General features: G+C 41.4%; 1 long non-coding RNA gene across 1 annotated transcript in view; it reads right to left on the bottom strand.

The window, feature by feature from the left end:
• The window catches only part of LOC141172219 (uncharacterized), a 672,458-nt gene that overhangs the window by 357,585 nt on the left and 294,310 nt on the right, over positions 1-20,563 (bottom strand). Inside the window, exon 2 of the long non-coding RNA XR_012252439.1 lies at positions 502-738. This is a non-coding gene — a long non-coding RNA (uncharacterized lncRNA). The remainder of the gene's footprint in view (positions 1-501; positions 739-20,563) is intronic.

Genomic DNA, 20,563 nt, shown 5'->3' on the forward strand with positions numbered 1-20,563 from the left:
CAAAAACCAACAAATTCTGGCAAAATGCAAGCATTGATTATGCAAGAATGGACTGCTATCAGTCAGGATTTGGTCCAAAAGTTGATTGAGAGCATGCCAGGGAGAATTACAGAGGTCTTGAAGAAGAAGGGGCAACACTGCAAATATTGACTTGCTGCATTAACTCATTCTAACTGTCACTATAACCTATTGGTACTCATAATATGATTGCATTTATATTTCTGTATGTGATATAAACATCAGACAAACACTAATAAAAACCAGAGGCCAGCAGATCATGTGAAAATATAATTTTGGTGTCATTCTCAAAACTTTTGGCCATGACTGTACAAATTAGTACAAAATTACATTTATGAGTAAATTGAAACAAAATGGCAGTAAAAAAACATTGAACCTTGGATAAAACAGGTAGACCAGAGTTCTGTTATAGTAAGACATAGATAGATAGATAGATAGATAGATAGATAGATAGATAGATAGATAGATAAGCATGATACTTACATATAGGTGCTGTGTCAGCAGCTAAAAGCTTAATATTGGGATAGATCTCTTTTGTATTCCTTGTTGGAAATAATTAGAATACGCCAACAAATTACTACTGTTTTCAGTGTCTATTCCTTTTGGGTAACAATCAGCCAAGCATATCATTTGAGCGCTTCAGGTAATCCAGTTCCCAGCTTGTTGAATGTTACACTGATTATTTTGTCCATTGGCAAAAGGGTGTGATTCTCATTTTTCCTAGATTGGAGAGAAGAATAAATATAAATTTGAAAAAATTATAGAAAAAGGAAAATAAAGTCCAATAATAGTGATGATAATACAATAATTCAGATACAGATATAGCAGACGCTGAAGAAGAATGATCATTCTGATTAGATTTCAATGAAATAAAGCTGATATGTTTCTGTATCACAATGCAAACTATTTCTGTAAAAATAATTGACCTAAGTGTGGTTCTAGATGAAGTTGGTGTGTGCAATACAAACATTTTAAATAAGCAGCAATTTGCAGTACAGTTTTTCAAAAAACATTCAAATGCACACCAAACATTTCACATGGAAATCAGAGCATTTTACTTACTTTTAACACTTCAGCATGCTAAATTTGTTGCTATAATGTTGCAGGTTTATCTGCAGATTTCATCCTGTTTGATAGGTATTATAAAATGTATGATGGATGGTTATCACCTAAACTTATGATTTAATCCCTGAAAGACCAATTTTTCAGTTCTGCGTTTTAGTTTTTTCCTCCCTTTTCCAAGATTTATAACTTTATTTTTTATTCAAATTAGCTACATGAGGGCTAGTATTTTGTGGGACAAGTTGTAGTTTTAAATTACACCATTCATTTCAACATTCAATGCACTGGAAAATGAAGAAAAAACCTACCCTAAAAATTCCACAAAAGTGTGAAAATATGCAGTTTCACCATGAATTTTTGGGTTTTGCTTTTATGGCATTCATTCGTGGTAAAAAAGGAACTCTAAAACATGATTCTACAGGTAAGTATGGTTACAGTGAAAACAATCTTGCTTAGATGTTTTTTTTTAAGCGGAGAAAAAAACTTTCCAAAATGTTCCGTAATACAAGACTCGTAACATTTTTATTTTTCTACCAAATAAACTCTGTAAATTCTTGTTTTTTGCATGGCGAGCAGATAGTTTTATTGATACCAATTGCAGGTACATTTGACAATTTCATCTGTTATTTGCGTTATTTTAAGAAGATGAAATAACTGAAAAAAGCAGTTCAGGCACTTTCATTTTTTTCTCATTACAGGCATCTATAGATCTAACTAATTCATTTTACATTTTGATAGGATTTTTACAGACTCGGCAATACCAAATATGTTTATTTTTTTAGTTCTTTATTTTTAATAGGGAAAAGAATTGATTCAAATTTTTATATTTTTATTTCTATTTCTATTCATTTTTAAAAACTTTTTTTTTTATTCTTTACTTAGTTTTTGGAAGAAATAGCAAATATTCAGCTAACCTGTACCTAGTTTGTAGTAGGGTTGCTTGCTAGGGAATGGATACGCACAAAGGAAAAAACAAAACCAGCGTCCAAAATTAGGTAAAACCTTGCATCCATCTCTTCAGATGAAAAACATATAACCAATGCAATTCCACAAACAGCAGCAAATGTAACCCTTGGTGTTATTATAGATCTAAAATTTGAGTCATTAGGAAGAATTGGTAAATATTTTTTGATCTGATAAATTTGTGTAAATTCATGACTATACGTTGTAGAAAAAGTGACTGACGATGAGGACTAACTGACTTGTTGTAATTTTTCGGTGACAGTTGTGCAATCTCTGCCATTGGCCACATTCATACATCCAAGAGGAATATTTTTGATGAGATGTGATGATCTTTTTCATGAGATAGTCGGTTGCACACATTATTACTTTCAATAAATATCAATTTATTTTTGTACTTTTTAATTCCCTAAGGGCTCATTCACATGTCAGTTTTCCATGTACGAGTGGTATCCATTTTTAACACTGATAACACTCGTACCTATGACAATTTATGGGGCTGTTTACATGTCAGATTTTTTCCTTAGACTGAGTGGTCTGTGCAAAATCAAGGAGACATGTTTGGTATTGATCCAAGTGTTAGATCAAAATTGGCAATTCAAGTCTATCGGTCAGTGAAAAAACCTGACAGAATTCGGATGCAATTGAATTGTTACTATTGAAATAGTGGAGAAGGTCTGGAATGGTCTCCATACCCAACAACCAAATGATGAGTAACTCGTCTATATAGCAACTGTAACAAACCATAGGGTTTTTTTTTGCCTCTTTGGAAATTTTCTCTTGATGTTTACTCTATCTATCTGTCTATCTATCTATCTATCTATCTATCTATCTATCTATCTATCTATCTATCTATCTATCTAGTGCAATTAATAAATTAATCAATGTTGGATACCATGAGTACAGTGTCCATTTTAGGACATGATCAGAAATCAAAATCAATCATCAGAATGATGTCAGTTTGAGGCTAAATACCCTGTCTGAGAACTGATTTTGATAAGTGATTCTGACAAATGATTCTGACAAGTGATTCTGACATGTGATTTTGATAAGGGATTCTGACAAGTCATTCTGACAAGTGATTCTGACAAGTAATCCTGACAAGTGATCCTGACAAGTGATTTTGACAAGTGACTTTTACAACTGTATTAATAGTAAAAAAAATATTCACTGTTCGCATTTGAACCCAAAACTCTCCGTCTAGAAGCCAGTGCACTAACCACTGAGCTATAAACTCAGTTGAGAAAAGCTAAGTGTTCTATTTGGTTATATGCTTTTCAGTGCAAACCTTGTCTGAAACTGATTGGGACTTTCAGAAATACCTCCTCCAAGCCAAATTCAAATGATGTTTGATTTTGATGTGTGAGTCTGATGTGTGACTTTCTTCAAACATCAGAATTAGAATCACAATGACTGTTAGAGATCCTGAGTATTTTTATGGTTGATCTCATAAGACAAGAAAGCTCCCAGTCAGTATCTCTTGACTGGATAGCTCAATGGTAAGGCATCAGTGAATATTTTTATATAATTATTACAGTTATTAAAGTCACTTGTCAGAATCACTTGTCAAAGTCACTTGTCAGAATTACTTGCCAAAATCACTTGTCAGAGTCACTTGTCAGGATCACTTGTCAAAATCACTTGTCAAAATCATTTGTCAAAGTCACTTGTCAGGGTAACTTGTCAGGATCACTTGTCAGAATCACTTGTCAGAATCACTTGTCAGACAGTCATCATATGTGACCAGTCATCAACTGTGTAGTCAGTTAGGGAAAGCTAGTTAGTGATTCCAGTAGTGCTGAGAACTTGCTGGTGTATATCACTGCTGATCAGGTTTGATCCAGAGATTGTGAAGGACCTGGTACACTAAAGCCCCCGTCTCACATAGCAAGATCGCTAGCGAGATCGCTGCTGTGTCACGGTTTTGGTGACGCAACAGCGACCTCACCAGCGATGTCGCTATGTGTGACACTTTGCAGCGATCAGGCGCCTGCTGTGAGGTCGCTGATCGATGCAAAGCGTCCTGGACCATTTTTTGGTCGTTGCCCTCCCGCTGGTCAGCACACATCGCTGTGTGTGACCAGCGGGAGCAGCGATCAGGCTGGTACCCATGATAAACATCGGGTTACTAGGGGCACACGCGCACTTAGTAACCCGCTGTTTATCATGGTTACAAGCCTGCTAAAGTGAGCGGTAACCTCCTGCTCACCTTAGCAGAGTGGTAACCATGATAAACAACAGGTTACTAGGTGCGCGTGTGCCCCTAGTAACCCAATGTTTATCATGGTTACCAGCCTGCTCCTGCTTCAGCAGGCTGGCAACCAGGAGCAGGACATCGTGGAAAGATTCTTTCCACGATGTCGCTGCTCCCCTGATCGTTGGTGAGCCTGCCTGTTTGACAGCTCACCAGCGACCACATAGCGATGCAGCAACGATCCCTGACAGGTCGTATCGTTGTTGGGATCGTTGCAGCGTCGCTAAGTGTAACGGGGCCTTAAGACTCTGTGTACGTGGATACTACAAAGGAGCCCTGTTGTGAACTACATTTTGAGACTGACATTGATTCTAATTCCTGCTTACACCTGGATGTGCTGGAGAGCTTGGTGAGAAGGAGAAGCTGATCAAACCCTGTGGCCAGAGATCAGGGTCTAATAAAAGGTTTAGTTTGTTAACTGTTTGTATATGCATTAAGTCTAAGAGATTTCTCTTTGCTCTTGTAAGAAGAGAAACTGTACACTGTATAGGTAACGCGTTGGCTAAATATATATATGAGTGTTCTCCAAGGGGAAAACAAGGGTACCCAGATCTCATTGTATTAGTGTGGGAGGTGGGTGTAAGGTTATATTCCTGAGAGGACCACATGCCACGTCCGCGGTAACATCCTGGGTAGGCCCTATACTGAATAAGGGTGGGAGCAGCATAGCCCAGGTGTAGTTTGGTTCATTCCCACGAGATTGGCCCTTGGGCTCTCTCGGGCTGCATAACTTGTATTTTGTGTTAGTAGCTGTTCTGGCCCATATTTTGTAGAATTGTTTAAACCTGTCATTTGACCAGTATAAAGAAAGTTATTTGCCACTATACGAGGTCGGAGTCATTTATAGCAGCGCCGTACCCCTCATACACATTCGTCCGGCGTTCCAGTCATTACACGGTGACTGAACCTGTTCCCGTGACTGAAACCCGAATGCTGCCAGAGAGAATAAAGTTCCCCGCAGCGTTTGGCTAAGTGCCTCTGCCGGAAAAGTTAATAACGCTATTAACCTGCAGATTAACCCCATATCTGCAGATTAACAGCTTTTTTCTGGTAACAGGATCCCTTTAAAAGGCTATGCAAAAGTGACATTTTTTTTTTCATTTGTTTACTAGATGCAAAGTTAAGCAACTTTCTAATAGTCTTCCATATTTTTTTACTACCATTTAGCTAGTGCAGACTGTCTATAAGTCTTTTATGTAGCTCAGTGCTTTAGCAAAGCTGTTAAAAATTCATCACAGTTTCTAAGGCTATGTGCCCACGATGCAGAAATGCTCAGGATTTTTTTGTGAGCGTTTCTGCATCTCCCTGGCAGAAAAAAAACGCATGCGGATTGTACATGCGGATTGTACATGCGTTTTCCTGCCAGGGACATGCGGATGTGAAGCGTTCTTCACTTGCATTTCCGCATGCAGGTTGACAAGTGCTTTCCAAGCAATTTTAGCATCACTTGGAAAGTGCTTGAGAACTTGGTCACACTATATAAATCCATGCAAACGGCATGGATTTATATACTGTGACCGAAAGAATGGTAAAAAATAAAAAAAATATATATACTTACCCTCTAATTGCCCCCGGTGTCTTGATTCCCTCCGTTTTTCCTTGCCGGCAGTGGTACACTGAAGGACCTGCCGACGTCAGCGTCGCGTCACCCGTCACATGACTATGACGTCAGCGCTGGTCCTTCAGTCCATCGCTAGCTGCCGGCAAGTGAAGACAAGGCGACCGGGGGCCATCAGAATGTAAATATAATCTTTATTTTTTATTTTATTCTTTTTTTCACAGTTTTCTATGGTACCCGGGTCCAGAGGAGAGTCTCCTCTCCTCTAGACCTGGGTACCATCCGCACATTAGAACGCGTGCATTCCGCATGTCCTTATCTAGTGAAGCGGATTCCATGCGTTCTAATGCAAGTCAATGACAGCGAAAATGCAGCACTTCCGCAAAATAATTGGTAGTGCTGCGTTTTTTCCACAATGATAATCCGCAGCGGAAATTTCCGGAGCATGTGCACAGCACATGCGGATTATCATTGGGGAACCTGGCAGGCCTTCTACCATGCATTTTTTAAGCGTTTCTGCAGCCTTTTTGCCACTGCGGAAATGCTTAAAAAATGCATTGTGGGCACACAGCCTAATTCTGATTCTAACAGATTTCTTTGCTCTTTTCCTCTCTTCTCTCAGATATAGCAGCAGCGGTGAGGAGGAAGTTGTACACAGATAATTATAAAGTGGAGAGGGAAGGCAGTATCCATAATCTCATGGAGGAGGAGAGATACTGTGCTGATATTAGTGCTAATAAATATAGCAATACTCTGAAGCCAAACCAGCCTATATTACTGAGAGAGACACTCCCACAAGAAAAATATGGGAAACTTTGATCAAGCTACAAAATGCCATATCAAGTTTCTCAAAATTAATGAAGGACGGAAGATTGCAGATATAAACTTAGTGCAACTTAATTAAAGCGTACCTGCTGTTTCAGGTTTATTTTCAGAATAGGCTGTCATATGTGTGGAAATGAAAAATAACTACATTTCTGTTCAGCATATATGACTTGCACATCAAAATTTTCACTCGATTTCCCCCTCTGCAGGCTCTATCTTTAATTTTAAGTTGTCTCTTAGCTAGTGGACAAAACCTGCTACTATGATGTCTCCCTTAGGCCTTCTTCACACGTCCTGGTGATTCCTGTAGAGGAAAAAAACAGTACTGGTAAGATCCATGGTTTGAGTCCGTGTGCCATCTGTGTGTCCGTATGTGACATCCGTGTGTCTGTATGTGACATCCGTGTGAATCCGTGTGCTATCAGTATATCTGTGTGTCCGTGTTTGTGTGTCACCCATGTGTTCGCATGCAGCATTCGTGTTTTGTCCAGGAAAAAATTGGATAATATTTAAACAATTTATTTATAAAATTTAAGTGCAAGAAATTTAACAACACAGGACTTGCAGGAGGGAGAACAGATGATAGATAGATAGATACAAAAATGTTGTTGATATCTATATAATCAGTGCTTTGCATGTGTTATTGTCGCTACTTAGATGTATCTACTAAATAAATAAAATAAAATAAAAAATGGTGAGGGCTTCTGCATAATTTTCATAACCAGCAGAGGGAAAGCTGGGACAGTATGTTGGACAGGTGAGTATTATGGTTGTTTTTTTATTTTTGTTTTTTAACAGGGGACAAGGGCTTTGATAGATTAGGTGTTAAGGTAAGTATAACTGTGTTTTTTAATGTTATTCTTATTTTTACACTGAATACAACTCTCAACAATGTCCCCTGCTAGCGCTAATCTCAGCGCGAGCACGGGACAATGATAAGAGCTGCCTCCAGCAGGCGCACCGGGGATCAGCGTGAACAGTACCGCTGATTCCCAGGCGCCGATACATGTCATGCTGATGACACATGGATGTCATCCATGTGTCATTAGTGTGCATTAGTGTTGAGCGAACATGCTCGACACTGCTCGGTACTCGCCTGAGCATCACGCTACTCGGGATGTTCGGCGAGCACCGAGCATTTCCGGGTTACTCGGGCGGGAGCTCGGGTCTCCGCCTTGCATGTTTGGCGCTCTTTACAGAGCCAATGAACATGCAGGGATTGCCAGCCAGTCACTGTAATGCCGCAGCCATGTTGTTTGTGGGCATTACAGTGATTGGCTGGCCGCACAGCGTCACCTCGAGTATTTAAAAACGTGCGCCGCCATCTTGGACACAGTCGCTCCGGATCAGACAGTGTAGGGACATCGCTGCTGATTAAGGGAGAGATATATCCTGCAAAATAGTTAGTGTAGGGTCTGTAAAGGCAGCCAGATCAAACAAACAGTCCTTCTCAGGACTAATATCCATCCCAGGTATATCAGGCAGGCAGGCTGTATAGGAGACGCAGTGGTTATACCAGCAAACGCTGCATTACAGTCCTGTGTGCTGCTCCTGTTGCTGAAATTGCTGGACTTAGCTCCACGTCCCGGGGGCCAGGAAAAATCCTTTTTTTTATCTAAATCCTCTTTTTTTTTTCCTCCTTAACAATGTGCAAATACCCATGTGCAATGTGTGACTCTGATTTTTCAGACACAAATATATCTGTTGAAAATAGTCTGGTGTCGGCCAGAGAAATAGAAGTGTGGTTTTGCAGTTCTATGAGCCATTTGTATCTAAAAAAAACAGTTTGAGTGTGTCGCTCACTGTTCAGCCGCAAATATATATATTTAAAAAAGTCTGGTATACACCAGTAAATTATTACTGTGGTTTTGATGTTCCACGTAAAACATCTCTATTATCCTGTTTTGGCCAATTTTTGCTGTATAAAAATAATAATAGTGTCTCCCTATTAGTGTAGGCCAGAGAGACAGAAGTGTGCTTTTGCTGTTCCACGGTAAAAAATCTCTATTATCCTGCTCTTTGCATTTTTTGCTGTAAAAAAAAAAATAATAGTGTCTCCCTGATTTTTCAGACACAGATATATCTGTTGAAAATAGTCTGGTGTAGGCCCGAGAAATACAAGTGTGGTTTTGCAGTTCCACGGTTCAAACCTCTGTATTATCCACTTTTGGGCCATTTGTATCTAAAAAAAACAGTTTGAGTGTGTTGCTCACTGTTCAGCCACAAATATATATATATTCAAAAAAGTCTGGTATACACCAGTAAATTATAACTGTGGTTTTGCTGTTCCATGGAAAAACATCTCTATTATCCTGCTTTTGGCATTTTTTGCCGTAAACAATAAATAGTGTCTCCTGATTGCTCAGACACAAATATATCTGTTGAAAATAGTCTGGTGTAGGCCCGAGAAATACAAGTATGGTTTTGCAGTTCCACGGTTCAAACCTCTGTATTATCCACTTTTGGGCCATTTGTATAAAAAAAAACAGTTTGAGTATGTCGCTCACTGTTTAGCCGCAAATATATATATATTCAAAAAAGTCTGGTATACACCAGTAAATTATAACTGTGGTTTTGCTGTTCCATGGAAAAACATCTCTATTATCCTGCTTTTGGCATTTTTTGCCGTAAAAAATAAATAGTGTCTCCTGATTGTTCAGACACAAATATATCTGTTGAAAATAGTCTGGTGTAGGCCCGAGAAATACAAGTGTGGCTTTGCAGTTTCACAGTTCAAACCTCTGTATTATTCACTTTTGGGCCATTTGTATCTAAGAAAAACAGTTTGAGTGTGTCGCTCACTGTTCAGCCGCAAATATATATATATTTTAAAAAGCCTGGTAAACACCAGTAAATTATAACTGTGGTTTTGCTGTTCCACAGTAAAAAATCTCTATTATCCTGCTTTTGGCATTTTTTGCCTTAAAAAATAAATAGTGTCTCCTGATTGTTCAGACACAAATATATCTGTTGAAAATAGTCTGGTGTAGGCCCGAGAAATACAAGTGTGGTTTTGCAGTTCCACGGTTCAAACCTCTGTATTATCCACTTTTGGGCCATTTGTATCTAAAAAAAACAGTTTGAGTGTGTTGCTCACTGTTCAGCCGCAAATATCTCTATTTAAAAAAGTGTGGTATACACCAGTAAACAATAACTGTGGTTTTGCCATCCCACGGTAAAAAATCTCTATTATTCAGGTTTTGGTAGTTTTTTCCGTAAAGAAAAACAGTAGTGTCTCCTGACTGTTGTGACACAAAAATATATCTGTTGAAAATAGTCTTGTGTAGGCCCGACATCCCAGTGTGGTTTCTCAGTTCCACGGGTCAAATCGCTGTACTATCCAGTTTTGGGCCTTTGGTATCTAAAAAAAAAGCAGTTTGAGTGTGTCGCTCACTGTTCAGCCACAAATATCTCTATTTAAAAAAGTGTGGTATACCCCAGTAAACAATAACTATGGTTTTGCCATCCCACGATAAAAAATCTCTATTATTCAGGTTTTGGTAGTTTTTTCCGTAAAGAAAAACAGTAGTGTCTCCTGACTGTTGTGACACAAAAATATATCTGTTGAAAATAGTCTTGTGTAGGCCCGACATCCCAGTGTGGTTTCGCAGTTCCACGGGTCAAATCGCTGTACTATCTAGTTTTGGGCCTTTGGGATCTAAAAAAAAAGCAGTTTGAGTGTGTCGCTCACTGTTCAGCCGCAAATATCTCTATTTAAAAAAGTGTGGTATACCCCAGTAAACAATAACTGTGGTTTTCCTCTTCCACGGTTATAATCTACTCTTTATTACCCTTTTTCCATTGATAGTGCAAGTGTAAGCTATTTTACTTCATTTACAATGGGCAAGGCGCTTGGCAAGGGACGTGGAAGTGGACGTTCTGGTGATGGTTCGTGCAGAGGACGGGGCCGTGGCTAAGGTGAAAATGTGCCACAACCAACAGCCACATCTTCTTGCTCCCACTTCTTGATCGAATTACTAGGGAAGCACAGAACAACACCAGTATTGAGAACTGATCAGTGTGAACAGGTTATTAATTGGATAGCAGACAATACTTCCAGTTACCTGGGCACCACCACCTCCGGTCTGTCTTCCACACAGTCAACTCTTAGTAGCCGTGAGTCTCGACCGCATACTCCTCCTCACCCTGATGCTCCTTCCTCCCACCATGCCGAGTGTCGTCAGACAGCAAGTGATCCCACACTTGGACACTCTGAAGAGCTGTTCACTGGTCCATTTCCATATTTGGGCCCCTCGCCTGATATGCTTGAAGTGGTGGAAGAGGAGATCCCATGTTGCGATGCCCAAATATTTGAACAGCCACGGCCACAGGAAGTCGACGTTGGCAATCTGTCACAAGAGGTGGACGATGACGAGACACAATTGCCAGGAAGTGAGGAGGAGGATCGTGGTGCGCAAGTGGAAGAGGAGGAGGTGGTGGATGATCTAGTAACTGACCCAACGTGGAAGGAGGACATGCAGAGTAAGGCCAGCAGCACACAGGGGGAGGAAGGCAGAGTACCCCAACAGGCAGGAAGAAGCAGTGTGGTGGCCGCAGACAGAAGGCAGGAAACCGTTCCCCATAACACTAACATGATGGACGTTGCCAGTACAAGCGGTAGGTCTTCCAGAGTCTGGAATTTTTTTAAAGACTCTGCTGATAACCCCAAAAAGGCCATATGTTCCACCTGCCATGCCAGCATCAGCAGGGGTGACAAAACTACCAGCCTGACCACCACCAGCATGATCAGGCACATGGCAGCAAAGCACCCGACTTTGTGGGGCGAAACCCAGGGTCCACGACCAGTGTCAGCAGGTGTCACCACTGCTTCTTCCACTGTTGTGCGTGCAATAGAACCCCCTGTTGTGTGTGCAAGGCAATCCCCTGTCCATACTGCGTGTAAAAATGCCCCATCCTCTCAGTCTTCACTTGTTGTGGCAGTTTCTCAAGAAACAGCATCAACGTCCACGTCCACGTCCCACCGCAGAGTTCAATTGTCCATATCCCAGACCTTGGAACGAAAGCGGAAATTCGCAGCTAACGCCCCACAGGCCACAGTCCTAAATTCGCACATTTCACGACTGCTTGCATTGGAAATGCTGCCTTTTAGGCTGGTGGAGACGGAATCCTTCCGCAATCTTATGGCGGTGGCCGTCCCTCGGTACTCGGTCCCCAGCCGACACTATTTTGCCCGGAGTGCCATCCCCGCACTACACAAGCACGTGTCCCAAAGCATCTGCCGTGCCCTCAACAACGCAGTTACTGGGAGAGTCCACCTGACAACGGACGCGTGGACAAGTGCTTGTTGCCAGGGACGGTACATCTCTCTGACGGCACACTGGGTAAACATAGTGGAAGCCGGGACCCAGTCGGACCTTGGGACGGAACACATCCTCCCCACACCAAGGATTGCGGGCCCTATGTCAGTCAGAGTTGCCCCCACAGTGTACAGCTCCTGCGCATCCTTCTCCTCCTACTCCTCCTCATGTTCAGCCTCCATCTCAGATATCACCACATCAGTTACAAGCTGGAAGCATTGCAGTACTGCCTCCGCCAAGCGGCAACAGGCTGTGCTGAAACTCATAAGCTTAGGTGATAAACCTCACACTGCTTGTGAGTTGTGGACAGCTGTGAAAGAGCAGGCAGATCTGTGACTGAGACCGCTGAACCTACATCCCGGCATGGTCGTGTGTGACAATGGCCGTAACCTGGTGGCGGCTCTGAGGCGAGGTGAGATCACACACGTACCATGCCTGGCTCATGTGCTTAACCTCGTGGTTCAGCGGTTTCTTAAATTGTACCCCGAGTTGCCAGATCTGCTCGTGAAAGTACGCCGCCTGTCAGCTCATTTTCACAAGTCGGCTACAGCTTCCGCCGCCCTTGCTGTGTTGCACAAGCGTTTGCAGCTTCCGGCACACCGACTGGTGTGTGATGTCCCCACATGTTGGAACTCTACCCTCCACATGTTGCAAAGGATTTGTGAGCAGAAGAGAGCAGTTGTGGAGTACCAGCTGCAACAAGGCCGTCGATATTCAGGTCAGACTCCATACATAAGACCTCAGGAGTGGACCTGGATGTCTGACATATGTACCATCCTGACAAACTTTGAGGAGGCCACCAAGATGGTGAGTGGCGATGACGCCATTATTAGTGTCAGCATCCCACTTGTCTGTCTTTTGCAACGCTCTCTGCAGAGAATTAAAGAGGAGGCATTGCAGCCAGAGTATGATGAGATGGATCAAGAAGCCGTAGCGGGCAATTACACACAGCCCCGCCTCATCTCATCCCAACGTGCATTGGGTGACAATGAGGGAGAGGAGGAGGAGGAGGAGGAACAGGAGCTGCTATCATGCGTTGTAGGTAGTCTGTAGTAGGATGAAGTAGGTGCTGGTAAAAAATCCGCGCTCCTCCGTAGTGAAGAATTATGACGAGAGATTGTATAATTAAACAATCTTGTGGTTTATTGTTAAAAGCTACGATTACTACGCGTTTCGTGGACGTCCCGTCCACTTCCTCAGGTACATAGCTGATGTAGACCGATTTATCAAACGGTCTTATATACATAAAACTACACGTGGTGAAAAAAAAAAAAAAAGAGAAAAGCCCGCTGTTATTCTTGGCGCCAAGACCAACCAACGGTTTACAGAGAGACAGTGAAATTATTTATAAATAGATTAAATAAAATTATTGGTCGACTAATTACACTCTTATGCAGATAAAATGAAAACCATAGAACAAATAATTAAAATGACCTCTGAAATGTAATGATCCAAATGTTTTAAACATTTATATTAAAGCACATGGGATAAAACATTTGTAGTTGATCGAGGACCGCAGTGTATGCGATCCCAAAGTCCTAGCTCTATTGTATCATGTGTGAAAGATCAGAGAGTCCAGACCGCTCTGCCAGACCTCACACCTCGTCGGCTGACAGGCAGAAAACCAAGAGCTGAAGGAATGGCAGAAGGTGCAAGCCTGCTACTGGTGTATTAGGTATGAGGTGTTTGTCAGTGAGGAAAGGGGGGGAAGGAGGGAGGACGGGCATGTAGAGATGACTGAGGACCGCAAGTGTGTAAACTCCTGAACGATTGGTATATTACAATGTATTGAAGATAAGATCTTCCAGATCACTGTGCTGGATCTCACACCTCGTCGGCTGACTGACAGAGGACAGGGAACTAAAGGAAGAGAAGAAAATGCAAACTAGTCTCCGTGGGACGTACTAGTCTGCTAAAGGTATATTATGTGTGTTATCAGTAGCAGTGTAAATAGAAGGGGGCAGGTTGTAGGAAAGAGTGGGGGAATGAGGAGATGGCTGTGTGACTGTAGAATGCTGAGATACTTAATTCTTATTATGTGCTGTGGCATATGTATATAGATGTTAGTGTAGAAGACCTCGGGAAATGCATGGAAGGAATTGGTATGCGAATTACAAGGCTAGAAATCTTGCTGTTCTGTTATCATCAATATATATAATATGTATGGCAGGAATAAGGACGATAACGAATTTTGTGTTGTAGGAATTGTGGGGTTTGAGCCATGTGTCAGAATACATTGGGAATAAAAAAGGGGGGTGGGGTGGACATATGATATATAATTGAATTAGAAATGTATATAATGGGTATATGTGATAACTGACCTCAAGACTCATATAAAAACCTCTGTGATTTCATTTAGCCCTTGTGGCTTCAAAGTGTTGAGTTTATACATCCAATAAATTTCTTTACGATTCAGACATTGCACCCTATTAGGGGTGTCAGGCAAAACATGTTCAATAGGTAAGATCTTAAGATCCCTGTAATCCTGCTTGTGTTGCAGGACCATATGTCGGGACAGCCCATGTTTCATGAATCCTGTGGTTATATTATGTCTATGAGAATTGAGTCTATTATGTAGTGCCTGAGTCGTCCTGCCCACATATTGTTTAGGGCAACTACATTCAATAACGTATATCACATAATCTGTTTCACATGACATGGGATATGACATTTTGAAATTTTCACCAGTGGCCACCGAAGTGAAATTATCAGTGGAATGTATAATGGATTTACAACACATGCAGCTCTTCTTACCACATTTAGTAACTAAGTGTTTTTTAAGCTCTACCACAATATTTGGTTCCTGCCTACGTAATTTACTCGGAGCCAATATATTTCTTAATGTAGGTGCTCTCCTGAATATTATGGAGGGATTTCTTGGTAAGACCTGATTTAATAAACGGTCATTTTGAAGAATATGCCAATTTTTTTGAAGAATTTCTCTGATTTCCCTATGTTGTTGATTATATGTGGTGATGAATTTTAGTTCATGCTCAAAATTATCATTCTTTTTTCGTGCTGGTTCCCTCAGTAATGAACTTTGATTATTTTTTTTTATTTTTTTCCCTCACCTGTTTGAATGAATTGAATACCAAATCTTTGGGATATTTCTGCTGTATAAATCTCTGTTTCAGAACCTCTGATTGTTTGTCATAATCTATTTCAGTGGTACAGTTTCTACGGATTCTTTGGAATTGATTGTGCGGAATATTAGTAAGCCATTTTTTATAATGTCCACTGGAAAAATGGATGTAGCTATTGGTATCCACTGATTTAAAATAAGTTTTAGTGAAAATTCTGTCATCTTTTACATATAAAACAAGATCCAGAAAATTAATAGATTCTTCACCACTATCCTTATTAAAAGAAATACCCCAATTGTTATTGTTGAGAAAGCAGAAAAACGTAGTGGGGTCTATAATTTTCCTGTCAATGATGAAGATTAGGTCATCTATATATCTTCTATAAAAGATGATCCCCTTATTAAAAATCCCCTGGAAGATAAAAACTTGCTCAAACAATCCCATAAAAATGTTGGCGAAGGTCGGTGCTACTTTAGAGCCCATAGCCACTCCCTTAATCTGCTGGTAAGTTTTTTTCAGAAAATTAAAATAATTATTTTTCAAGATAAAAGTGAGCCCTGCTAAAATAAAGGATCTATGGTTGGAGGACAGGCGAGTATCTCTGGAAATGATGTATTCCACGCACAACAGACCAATATCTATGTCAATGTTAGTATATAGAGAAGATACATCCAGGCTTAAAAAGACATATGATTTTTCCCATCTGATGGTTTGCACTAATTTGATAAGGTGTGCAGAATCCTGGAGATAGCTTCTAAGGTTTCTAAAGAAGCTTATTTTAGCAGGGCTCACTTTTATCTTGAAAAATAATTATTTTAATTTTCTGAAAAAAACTTACCAGCAGATTAAGGGAGTGGCTATGGGCTCTAAAGTAGCACCGACCTTCGCCAACATTTTTATGGGATTGTTTGAGCAAGTTTTTATCTTCCAGGGGATTTTTAATAAGGGGATCATCTTTTATAGAAGATATATAGATGACCTAATCTTCATCATTGACAGGAAAATTATAGACCCCACTACGTTTTTCTGCTTTCTCAACAATAACAATTGGGGTATTTCTTTTAATAAGGATAGTGGTGAAGAATCTATTAATTTTCTGGATCTTGTTTTATATGTAAAAGATGACAGAATTTTCACTAAAACTTATTTTAAATCAGTGGATACCAATAGCTACATCCATTTTTCCAGTGGACATTATAAAAAATGGCTTACTAATATTCCGCACAATCAATTCCAAAGAATCCGTAGAAACTGTACCACTGAAATAGATTATGACAAACAATCAGAGGTTCTGAAACAGAGATTTATACAGCAGAAATATCCCAAAGATTTGGTATTCAATTTATTCAAACAGGTGAGGGAAAAAAATAAAAAAAAATAATCAAAGTTCATTACTGAGGGAACCAGCACGAAAAAAGAATGATAATTTTGAGCATGAACTAAAATTCATCACCACATATAATCAACAACATAGGGAAATCAGAGAAATTCTTCAAAAAAATTGGCATATTCTTCAAAATGACCGTTTATTAAATCAGGTCTTACCAAGAAATCCCTCCATAATATTCAGGAGAGCACCTACATTAAGAAATATATTGGCTCCGAGTAAATTACGTAGGCAGGAACCAAATATTGTGGTAGAGCTTAAAAAACACTTAGTTACTAAATGTGGTAAGAAGAGCTGCATGTGTTGTAAATCCATTATACATTCCACTGATAATTTCACTTCGGTGGCCACTGGTGAAAATTTCAAAATGTCATATCCCATGTCATGTGAAACAGATTATGTGATATACGTTATTGAATGTAGTTGCCCTAAACAATATGTGGGCAGGACGACTCAGGCACTACATAATAGACTCAATTCTCATAGACATAATATAACCACAGGATTCATGAAACATGGGCTGTCCCGACATATGGTCCTGCAACACAAGCAGGATTACAGGGATCTTAAGATCTTACCTATTGAACATGTTTTGCCTGACACCCCTAATAGGGTGCAATGTCTGAATCGTAAAGAAATTTATTGGATGTATAAACTCAACACTTTGAAGCCACAAGGGCTAAATGAAATCACAGAGGTTTTTATATGAGTCTTGAGGTCAGTTATCACATATACCCATTATATACATTTCTAATTCAATTATATATCATATGTCCACCCCACCCCCCTTTTTTATTCCCAATGTATTCTGACACATGGCTCAAACCCCACAATTCCTACAACACAAAATTCGTTATCGTCCTTATTCCTGCCATACATATTATATATATTGATGATAACAGAACAGCAAGATTTCTAGCCTTGTAATTCGCATACCAATTCCTTCCATGCATTTCCCGAGGTCTTCTACACTAACATCTATATACATATGCCACAGCACATAATAAGAATTAAGTATCTCAGCATTCTACAGTCACACAGCCATCTCCTCATTCCCCCACTCTTTCCTACAACCTGCCCCCTTCTATTTACACTGCTACTGATAACACACATAATATACCTTTAGCAGACTAGTACGTCCCACGGAGACTAGTTTGCATTTTCTTCTCTTCCTTTAGTTCCCTGTCCTCTGTCAGTCAGCCGACGAGGTGTGAGATCCAGCACAGTGATCTGGAAGATCTTATCTTCAATACATTGTAATATACCAATCGTTCAGGAGTTTACACACTTGCGGTCCTCAGTCATCTCTACATGCCCGTCCTCCCTCCTTCCCCCCCTTTCCTCACTGACAAACACCTCATACCTAATACACCAGTAGCAGGCTTGCACCTTCTGCCATTCCTTCAGCTCTTGGTTTTCTGCCTGTCAGCCGACGAGGTGTGAGGTCTGGCAGAGCGGTCTGGACTCTCTGATCTTTCACACATGATACAATATAGCTAGGACTTTGGGATCGCATACACTGCGGTCCTCGATCAACTACAAATGTTTTATCCCATGTGCTTTAATATAAATGTTTTAAAACATTTGGATCATTACATTTCAGAGGTCATTTTAATTATTTGTTCTATGGTTTTCATTTTATCTGCATAAGAGTGTAATTAGTCGACCAATAATTTTATTTAATCTATTTATAAATAATTTCACTGTCTCTCTGTAAACCGTTGGTTGGTCTTGGCGCCAAGAATAACAGCGGGCTTTTCTCTTTTTTTTTTTTTTTCACCACGTGTAGTTTTATGTATATAAGACCGTTTGATAAATCGGTCTACATCAGCTATGTACCTGAGGAAGTGGACGGGACGTCCACGAAACGCGTAGTAATCGTAGCTTTTAACAATAAACCACAAGATTGTTTAATTATACAATCTCTCGTCATAATTCTTCACTACGGAGGAGCGCGGATTTTTTACCAGCACCTACTTCATCCTACTACAGACTACCTACAAGATCCCTAGGGATTCTGTGCTGGCTGCAGCCCTTCGTCACTAATTCTTACATGAGTTGTGCATTTCACAACTCATTAAGGTGAGCACATTTTCTTTTTACCCACGTGGTTGTTGTTGGATAACAGCGCTATTGCGCCCCTATCTTTTTACTTATTATCATGCGTTGTAGACGTTAGTACCTGTACAAGTGTCATACCGTCGGTTCAGCGTGGGTGGCCTGAGGACAGGGTGGAGGAGGAAGAGGAGGAGAAGGAGGAGGAGGAGAGCATGGTCAGTCATCATCTTGGTGAGGACACGGAAATCTTGCCCGTTACCAGTCTGGCACGCATGGCTGACTTTATGTTACGCTGCCTTAACCGTGACCCTCGCGTTGTCAAAATGTTGGGTGACAGTCATTACTGGGTGGTGACACTTGTAGACCCCCGCTACAAGGAGAACTTTCACTCTCTTATTCCTGAGGTGGAGAGGTCTACAAAAATGGGGCAATACCAGAAGGCCCTTGCTGCAGAACTCTTAAAAAAATTCCCATCTGAACACAAGAGCGGCAGAGGTCACAGTTCGTTGCCCAACCAAGGCGTACAGGCGAGAGAGATGCAACTCCAATCCAGCAGAGGCAGGGGAACACTGTCAACGTTCTGGGACAGTTTTCCGACACCCGCCCAGCTTACAGGCCCTGAGGTGCGGGGTACTCTCACAAGGAGTGGAAAGTTTCAAAAGATGGTGAGGGAGTACCTTGCCGATCATACCAGCATCCTCCGTGATTCCTCTGTGTCTTTTAATTATTGGGTATCCAAGCTGGACACTTGGAATGAACTCGCTCTGTACGCCTTGGAGGTCCTGGCCTGCCCTGCCGCTAGTGTGTTATCGGAGCGTGTTTTTAGTGCCGATGGGGGAATTATAACTGATAAGCGCACTCGCCTGTCAACTGACAATGCTGACAAGCTGACCCTTATCAAAATGAACAAGGGCTGGATTGGGCCAGACTTCTCATCACCACCAAATGACAGCAGAGTAACATAAAGTCAAATCCACGGTGTTATTTCGGGAGGTTTATTCACATGCACCGCTTCACACCCACACATGGGTATACGCTTCCTCGTTTCGGCTGTTTAATCTTCTTCTCCTTATCCTCAGCCTCCACCACCACTATACCACCAGGGTGCCAGCATTGCAAGTTCCTCCGTCCTAATTTTTGCCAGCTTTTGCTGGGAAAGCATAAGCAAATACCATGGGACACCCACTCCCCAATAATGGGACTTATGTTTGTAATATGCTGTACTGCATGGCTCTTGTAAGGGGCATTGCAGGTTGCTCCGTCCTAATTTTTGGCAGCTTTTGCTGGGAAAGCATAAGCAAATACTATGGGAGACCCACTCCCCATTAATGGGACTTATGTTTGTAATATGCTGTACTGCATGGCTCTTGTAAGGGGCATTGCAAGTTGATCGGTCCTAATTTTTGGCAGCTTTTGCTTGCAAGGCATAAGCAAATACTATGGGACACCCACTCCCCTATAATGGGACTTATGTTTGTAATATGCTGTATTGCATGTGACGCGCCCCCTGGGCCGTGTGTACACGTGTGTGGGATACCTGGTGCCGGGTCTCTGGGGTGTGTAGTCTCCGTGGCGGTGACCCGATCCCGTGGCTCAGGCTGGTCAAACCAGTGGCAGTCTTTCTTAGGTTTTGAGGTTAATTGTCCGACTGCGCCACCCGTGGATTGCGGTCAGGGAGTACCACCGCTGCGAGGCAGACCGCTGAGGCTGGTGTTGTGTGCGCAGCATAGAATGGGATAACTCCCCTCGGGAGGAGTATAGCCTCAGGGCAGTGAGTGTGGATGATGGGGGTGATGGTGCACGAGCGCAGCAGGAACGACTCAGAGTCTTTGCAGTGCAGTTCAGGGTCTTTACTGATGATTATAAGGTAGACCCTCCCGGGAGTACTGGCTAGCATAAGAGGCCTGGTCAGTCTGTGAGCAAGCAGGAGTTCCCCTGGCCAGGTGGAGTTGTAGGTCTCCCCGTCTGTCTGCACTCTTCCTGGCTACCTTGCTGTAAGCGGGTAGAAGTAGCCCACGTCCCTGAGTGTACCGTGTAGGG

This window comes from Phyllobates terribilis, unplaced genomic scaffold, assembly GCF_046119375.1.
Source record: "Phyllobates terribilis strain yellow unplaced genomic scaffold, ASM4611937v1 Scaffold_1__5_contigs__length_1240528914, whole genome shotgun sequence".
NCBI classification, from domain to species: Eukaryota; Metazoa; Chordata; class Amphibia; order Anura; family Dendrobatidae; genus Phyllobates; species Phyllobates terribilis.